Here is an 8,870-nt window from a genome sequence, read left to right as displayed (position 1 = left end):
TATGGTTTTTTCAGTGAATTTCAAAGCTTTTTTAAATGCTAATTTCTAACTATAACGTCTCTGAAACCTATGTTTTTTTCAGTGAATATATATATATATATATATATATATATATATATATATATATATATACATATATATACATATACATACATATATTTATATATATGTATATAAATTCATTGAAAAAAACATAGGTTTCAGGCATGTTATAGTTCGGAATTAGCATTTAAAAAACCTGAGAAAGGGAGAAAAGAGAGGGTACACCTCACTTGAAAAGTTTGGAACATTTTGCCATTTCAAAATACGTTGTTGCTGCTCCGTGACATTTTTGGCACACAGACATTTTATTTCGAGATGCTATTTTTAAATTCAGTGCAACGTTGGTAAATAATGCTATTAAGCTACGAACTGTTACTTCCCACGTGTGTACTAATGAAAACTAATGCATTTTGGAACCTGTTGTGCTATCATCGAAAGTCACATGACCTGATAAATTGGAGCACTTGCAATTATGTTGTAATGTCACCTACCTGTGAACAAGGCTGAACAAAGCTGAAACGCGTAAGGTTGGAGCTGCTCAAAAATGCATTAAATGGCTGGAAATGTTACCTAACCGGGCTCGGCAAATCTTTCTTCGATGTTAAATGATGGGATTCTCCATTCCCGTTGCCGCCGGAGCCGCCCTGCAGGGTTGGGGGCCCCCAGCATGGAGCTTTTCTTTTGGTGTTGCTGACACTCTTGGGGGCATGACCCGCTCACCCTGCGCCAAACCGTTGGACTGCCGTGGTTATTGTGGCCAGTAGAGGTGAGAAAGGGAGAAAAGAGAGGGTACACCTCACTTGGAAAGTTTGGAACATTTTGCCATTTCAAACTACGTTGTTGCTGCTCCGTGACATTTTTGGCACACAGACATTTTATTTCGAGATGCTATTTTTAAATTCAGTGCAACGTTGGTAAAAAATTGCTATTAAGCTACGAACTGTTACTTCCCACGTGTGTACTAATGAAAACTAATTATCAAAAAAAGATTCCTTTCTGTGTATTACTCTTTTAGTTGGTGACCATGAGGCCTACACATTTAGATCAATAACCTTTGATTTTTGACTGTGACACTGGACAAATATTATTACTCCAGACTAGAATATACTTTTTGTTACTCTCAAAATTTATTTTTCATAGGAAAACACTTATGTTCAATAAAATCATATTTTAAAATTGCATTCAATATATACTCTGATTGGGTGCTCTGGTACAGTCTTATATATGCTATCTAACAATTCCGTATTACGGTATCTATCTCAGAGTCACACACACTTCAAATCATGTACTTTCAAAATTGCAAATTAAATACTACACAAATACATTTCATATGCTTTAGAAAGTCCCACTGTCGACGCGTTTCGGTGCATAGGTTACAATAGTAGCACCTTCCTCAGGACGGACGAGAATTTAAAACCAAAGTTTTGTTCTTCTTTCTAAAAAAGAGAATGCATTAATACCATTTCCCTATGGAGAGTTAATTCTAGTTCTGGGCTATGCTGTTAGTGTCACTTATACATATTGTCTGCCCTTACTTTAAGTGTAGGGGTTGAAGTCCTTCTGTGGGTGTTCAGGACGACTTTATCACCTCTCAACTTTTGTGATTTTAGACCACTTGCATCATAGTCAGTGGAGTCATAGAATTCTACAAAAAGAGCATGGAGTTATTTCACCATACTTTTTGAGCCTATTAGCCTATTCTCATGCTGTTAAGCAAAACACTTACTTTTAAAAAGTCACGTTGACACATGTTCAATGGTGTCTTAAAGCAGGTACGTCTTTCGATATGCACCGCCTGTATTCAATTGTTTAGCTGTGCCTGTAAGGTACATAGATAATGCTATATACTTCAAATAATGATGTCATGGCACTGGTGTTTATTCTCAACAAATACTTTTATGAGCAACCAGCACCTACAGAGTACAATGGTAAACAATTTACCTACAATAGGAATAGGTACCACAGGAAGAATGTGACATTCTCCGATACATCATACAACAGTTCTGAATCAGAAGGGGAAAGAAATCAGGAACAACGAAACAGAACTGACACAAGAGAAGGAGGTCAGGTAAACAACAGGGAATACCAACCAGTTTTTTTAGGGCAGCAACAAAGGCGCCAACAGAGAGGATTCAAAGCCCGGGGGAGGGGTTGTCAGGGCAACCAACAGTAGCGGGAACCATGAGGAGACCCTACATGCGGACCCGCATCCACAAAGATTGGGAATAGAATTAGAACACCTGACACCCCCAATACAAAGACTAGAAATAGAGGAAGCAACCTTCAAAGCCCCAATAATAAACCTTTCTAACAAAATACTCACAACACATGAGATTAGTGTTTTAGAGAAGGGATTAGGTTTTGCCCCCAGCACAATAGGCTGTAGATTTAACATAGAAAGGGATGTGAGGGACCTATTCAGAAAAGTCAGAATAAAAAAGTTTTTTGAAGGGAAAGAGAGTAGAGAGACCACTAATAAATCGGGCCTCAAACCACCATCCATCTGGACACCTAATACAGCAATGGTAGGACAAGAGGTGGATACCTTTGAAAAAGCAGTGACCACTGGTTTAGAGAAGCTATTAGATACAAAAGTATGGACTGAAAACAATTTATCAAAACAGGAAAGGGCGGCACTAAAGTCCTTGTCATCCTGTGATGATATCACCATAAAACCAGGAGACAAGGGAGGGAGCATAGTGGTGTTAACCACTGAAGACTATGAAAACAGAATGCTTAAACTACTGAATAATGAGACACACTATAAATCCAGTAGCGTGAGAGAATGGGACAGTCTTAAGAAAAAGGTGAGAGATGTTGTAACCTTCGCTAAAGAAGACAATATAATATGCGAAGAGGAATATCGATTCCTAATTAATGAGAACCCTAAGGTCCCAGCACTATATGGGCTGCCCAAAGTTCACAAAAACCTGGAAGACCCCCCAATGCGCCCTATAGTGTCAGGAATTGAATCTTTGACTGAGCCTCTTAGCAAATATGTGGACCACTTCATCCAGCCTTTGGTCACACAACTACCCTCATATATAAAAGATACCACCCATATGATTTCTAAAATTGAGGGTTTAGTATTCAATAAAGACACCCAATGGCTGGTATGCTTAGATATTGAAGCATTATATACCAATATCCCACAAGAGGATACTGTGAGAATGATGGAGGACATTTTGGGAAATGAGGCAGGGGATCTTACTGCACAAAACACCTTCATCATAAAATGCATTGATATAATTCTAAAAAACAACATCTTCTTATTCAAGCAAGATCACTACTGCCAGATCAAGGGCACCAGTATGGGAGCCACATGTGCTCCCAGCCTGGCATGCCTGTATGTTGGGAGATTTGAGACCCAACATATCTACAATGAGATGTGTCCCTTTTTTGAGAATGTAAAGTGCTGGTCTAGATTCATAGACGACATTTTCTTCATTTGGGACGGTCCAGAAAGGGATTTAGACACCTTCCTTGAATGGATCAATTGCGGGGATCCAAATCTTAAGTTTACCTCAAATAAAAGTCAATCAGCAGTAGACTTCCTAGACATCAGGATCCATGAAAAAGAAGGAGTCCTCAATGTAGAATTGTTCGTAAAACCCACAGACCGTAACACCCTGCTTCACCATACCAGCTACCATCCTAAATGCCAGAAAGATGGGATACCTTTCAGCCAATTCTTACGGATTAGGCGTAACTGCAGCGATAGATCCAGTTATGAAAAACACGCAGCCACCCTTAGAGTTAAGCTTGCACAGAGAGGATACCCTAAGCGCTTAATAAAACAAGCTTATAAGCGCGCCAAGTACTATAACCGTGATAGTCTGTTCGAGACATCGACAAAAACGAATGATCGTAATGATGGAATTATAATGGTATCAGACTACAACGGCTTTAGTAACAAGGTAAAAAACCTGATTAACAAGAACTGGGGCATATTGAATAAGGTAGGAGTGATACCAATGGCTAAACCAACATATGCATACAAGAGGAACAAGACCATCAGGAACCATTTAGTGCATACCTTTAAAGAACCAAAGAGTGGGGGACTAAGGAGTATTGCAAATAATACTCCTATTAGGGGAAACCTGCCATGTGGGTCTTGCTCACACTGTAAGAGCATCATTAAGACCGACAAACTGGAAATCAACGGTATAACTCATTGGATGAACGAACATGTTAATTGTCGCACATCTAATGTAGTGTACCTATTGCTGTGTCCTTGTAACAAATGTTACATTGGAGAAACCGGACGTGAAATGCGTCTAAGGCTCACGGAGCATCGATCCGCAATAAGAAACCAAAGAAAGAATGCTCCTTTGGTTGAACATTGGACATCTGAAAACCACAATATGGATGACATCAAGTGGTTCATCTTAGAAAAGATCAGGATTTCAGTAAGGGGAGGAGATTTAAACAAAAAACGTAAACAGAGAGAACAGTTTTATATGTCCAAATTTAAATCTTATTATCTAGGACTTAACGGTCGAGAGGAATGGGACAGAATGATTAGATAGTGCTGCAGATCTCTGCCCCACCACATCCAAGAAATACAGGATAGTAATATGAAAGTCTGTAATCATCTCCCTAATAAATATCAGGATTAACACGACCCAAATTAAGGCTGGCCCCAATGGGGAGAAATAAGCAAGTATAGGCAATGAAAATTGTATTATGTATTTAGGATGGCATTGTAGCTATAATGCAAGTATTTTCTGTAAAGACTATGCAAAAGAATCATGTTGTATTAGATATTGTTAACAAAAAGCACAATGTAACACGGTGACTGTTCTATTTTATTTTTATAACTGAATAAAGCAGACATGCAGTGTAGAAGATGTCCAATAGCAAGGTTGAACTTTATACCCATTCATTTTACGGTAACTGTTTTTTTCTTGTTGTATAGAAGAATACACAAATGATATGAAATGTAGTATATGGTGAATAGCAATAGTGAACCGTATGACATTTGTTGTGGAGTATAAATTGTTTTGACCTACGACCATAGGGTGGGATAAGGGGACACACCTCACAATAAGAAATGTGTGAAAATTGGCATGCCCTACAGGTTTATTGAAATATGTGATCATGGAACCACCAGCCGAGTAGAGGAATAACAGTTGAGCACAGAATGAGGCAGTTAATGAGCATTGCATCCTAGTACTTCTGTGCACAAAGAGAACTATGACATAATACCAAGATGCCAGTTGCAAATCAATTAAACAGTATCTTGTGTAATTAGAGAGACTAATACTCAAATTATGTGAAATATAGGGCTGGGGACCAATTCAGTGACCGTGTAGTTCCTTAACAATGCAGCATAGCGAACTGCAAAAATGGCGTGAATTTAATGTGAACTTGTAACCAGCAAGGTAGAAATATTAACCTGGATAAATTCGAAAATCAACAACCAGGGGGACCGGGGATCGAACCCGTGATTCTGTAGTTCGCAAACTAGACTAAAAAACTACAAAAATGGCGGCCGAAAATGATCGAAATTCGGTCTGAATAAACCGGTGTGCCCAGGAGGAAGTTTACAATATCAAAATATGATGGGATATTGTTATAAATAAATTAGAAATAATACAAGTCACCAGCTGAAAAATCTGCAAATATGGAAAAATTCGAAAATCAGTAACCAGGGGGACTGGGGATTGAACCCGTGGTTCTGTAGTTCGCAAATAAGACTTAAAAACTACCAAAATGGCGGCCGAAAACGATCGAAAATCGGTCTGAACAAACCGGTGTGCCCAGGAGGAAGTTTACAATATTAAAAGAAAAGGGGACAGTGTTATAAATAAATCAGAAATAATAATAGTCACCAGCTTAAAATTCGGCAAACAGGAGGACCCGGGATTGAACCCATGGACCTGTAGTCCTTAAAGGATTGATGCAAAAAACTACTAAAATGGCGCCGATAGACGGCTACCGTAATTGAATGTTAAATACCAATTTGGCAGGTAATAGGCATCCAAATAAGTATGCCTAGGGGTATTTAAAGCCTGCACAAACGACTGCATTCACCAGTTGCGGTGGAAGCAGGACGTTGTGACTAGCAGGCTCGCCGATTTTTAAAGGTAAGGACCGCTTTGGTGCAAACTAGATGGATAGAAGACTTGAGTAAGCATTGGGCACTCGAATGTATGTAGAGTGAGGGAGAGAATCTTTTCTCCTATGCAGGATTCCAAGACTGAAATCCTAGGAAAGGGGGAAAGTTGTGGTACTCCTTTTCTGAAGACCTTAGTCTATCAGCTTGCATTAAGCAAGTGCTCTAGGGAGGGTCATTAAGCAAGTGCTCTAGGGAGGGGCTGCTTGTGACAATCGCTTTTAACGCTGTAGCACTGCAAAGCGAACAGGGCACGGTTTCTGTTAGTTACGTCTGATAAAGAAATATTAAAGTACACCTCAGCACTGCTTTAAAACAGCATGAGTGACAATGAGAGTAGAGGACATACTTGTAATTAGCAAATTTGGCAAAATCTGGGGAATGCGATAAGAAGATTCTTCTATGCGAGGATCTAAATAAAACCTCCTCCAATATGACTTTTAATACACAGGTTGGGAGTAAAAGTAAAAACACCCCCAAGAAAACCTACAGTGTGGCTGACAGCGCTTAAAGAAAAGAAGACAGCGTTGTCAAGATTCAGGCTGCCACAAGATATTGCAGGCTCTAACTGGTATGTACTGAACCCCTTTCTAATTTAGAAGGAGTAGGGGATAGGTAGATGTCTAAAGCCATGATCTATGGATAACTGTACACTTAAATTGAACGTCATGTTATTCCGGTACAGGTATCAGGACACCACTTGAAAAGGTGCAGGGAAGGACAGCCTGAACTTAAACATTAGGCGAAAAACCTATTGGTAGGTATATGGATGTATTTGTTGAGAATAAACACCAGTGCCATGACATCATTATTTGAAGTATATAGCATTATCTATGTACCTTACAGGCACAGCTAAACAATTGAATACAGGCGGTGCATATCGAAAGACGTACCTGCTTTAAGACACCATTGAACATGTGTCAACGTGACTTTTTAAAAGTAAGTGTTTTGCTTAACAGCATGAGAATAGGCTAATAGGCTCAAAAAGTATGGTGAAATAACTCCATGCCCTTTTTGTAGAATTCTATGACTCCACTGACTATGATGCAAGTGGTCTAAAATCACAAAAGTTGAGAGGTGATAAAGTCGTCCTGAACACCCACAGAAGGACTTCAACCCCTACACTTAAAGTAAGGGCAGACAATATGTATAAGTGACACTAACAGCATAGCCCAGAACTAGAATTAACTCTCCATAGGGAAATGGTATTAATTATATGCATTCTCTTTTTTAGAAAGAAGAACAAAACTTTGGTTTTAAATTCTCGTCCGTCCTGAGGAAGGTGCTACTATTGTAACCTATGCACCGAAACGCGTCGACAGTGGGACTTTTTAAAGCATATGAAATGTATTTGTGTAGTATTTAATTTGCAATTTTGAAAGTACATGATTTGAAGTGTGTGTGACTCTGAGATAGATACCGTAATACGGAATTGTTAGATAGCATATATAAGACTGTACCAGAGCACCCAATCAGAGTATATATTGAATGCAATTTTAAAATATGATTTTATTGAACATAAGTGTTTTCCTATGAAAAATAAATTTTGAGAGTAACAAAAAGTATATTCTAGTCTGGAGTAATAATATTTGTCCAGTGTCACAGTCAAAAATCAAAGGTTATTGATCTAAATGTGTAGGCCTCATGGTCACCAACTAAAAGAGTAATACACAGAAAGGAATCTTTTTTTGATAAATATCTGACACCCAGTCCTTTCTGGTCCCTGGGAAACTCTCTTTTTTGAGACTAATGAAAACTAATGCATTTTGGAACCTGTAGTGCTATCATCGAAAGTCACATGACCTGATAAATTGGAGCACTTGCAATTATGTTGTAATGTCACCTACCTGTGAACAAGGCTGAACAAAGCTGAAACGCATAAGGTTGGAGCTGCTCAAAAATGCATTAAATGGCTGGAAATGTTACCTAAACGGGCTCGGCAAATCTTTGAAAACAACATAGGTTTCAGGCATGTTATAGTTAGGAATTAGCATTTAAAAAACCTTAGAAATTCACTGAAGAAACCATAGGTTTCAGGGGCGTTATAGTTAGCTGGACTTTTCACTCGTACAAAACCATTGGAATGAAAATTACATATGTTTTATATATGTATATCTCAAGGTCGATGGAAGAATAAATGGGTATATAAGTGTCTAAATGGATGCTTTGTTTTTGAAAAATTGATTGTATAACTGACTGATTAAGTGTATCTTAGTGAATACATGGCTTAGTGAGTAATGTTTAAATATGTAAATATCTGTATCAGTCTCTCACTTTGTGTATAAGTGGCTGCATGGGTTGGTGAGTAGCTACATGGGTAATACGTAGTGCATAGGTGCATGAATGAGTGACTCACTGTTTGTATGTGTTGAAGACAGCATGCGTGCAGGACTGTATGGGTGGATGAGTGTGTGCATATGTGTGTTAATGAGGGAATGACTGTCTCAATAGTGTCTTTATGAGTAACTACATATGTTTTAAACTAGTATATGTGACTATTGGTGAATATAAGTGAGTATATGTGAGAGTGAGAGATTGGAAGAGATCCTGTATGAATAAGTATGTGTTTCTATAAGTGATTGTTTAAAAGACTTTGGTGCCGATCACGATCCTGTAAAAACCGGGTACGAACCGTCGGACGGAGCATAATCTCCGTCCGACGCGTACCCGGTCGTCAAAACTTACAAACATGGAATTACGAATCGCACGG

General features: G+C 38.6%; 2 long non-coding RNA genes across 2 annotated transcripts; one reads left to right on the top strand and one right to left on the bottom strand.

Moving 5' to 3' along the window:
• Positions 1 to 1,387: 1,387 nt before the first annotated feature.
• Positions 1,388 to 1,912, bottom strand: LOC146829488 (uncharacterized). The gene is made up of 3 exons (XR_014961995.1): positions 1,769 to 1,912; positions 1,578 to 1,687; positions 1,388 to 1,478 (listed from the first exon to the last, which is right to left on the bottom strand). It is a non-coding gene; the product is annotated as an uncharacterized LOC146829488 (long non-coding RNA).
• A 4,545-nt stretch (positions 1,913 to 6,457) lies between these two features.
• Positions 6,458 to 7,705, top strand: LOC146829487 (uncharacterized). Its single transcript, XR_014961994.1, has 3 exons — positions 6,458 to 7,099; positions 7,181 to 7,290; positions 7,395 to 7,705. It is a non-coding gene; the product is annotated as an uncharacterized LOC146829487 (long non-coding RNA).
• Positions 7,706 to 8,870: the final 1,165 nt, after the last annotated feature.

This window comes from Triturus cristatus, chromosome 5_2, assembly GCF_964204655.1.
Source record: "Triturus cristatus chromosome 5_2, aTriCri1.1, whole genome shotgun sequence".
NCBI classification, from domain to species: domain Eukaryota; kingdom Metazoa; phylum Chordata; class Amphibia; order Caudata; family Salamandridae; genus Triturus; species Triturus cristatus.
The sequence above is the reverse complement of the archived record's forward strand: the minus strand, read 5'-3'. Positions and strand labels throughout refer to the sequence as shown.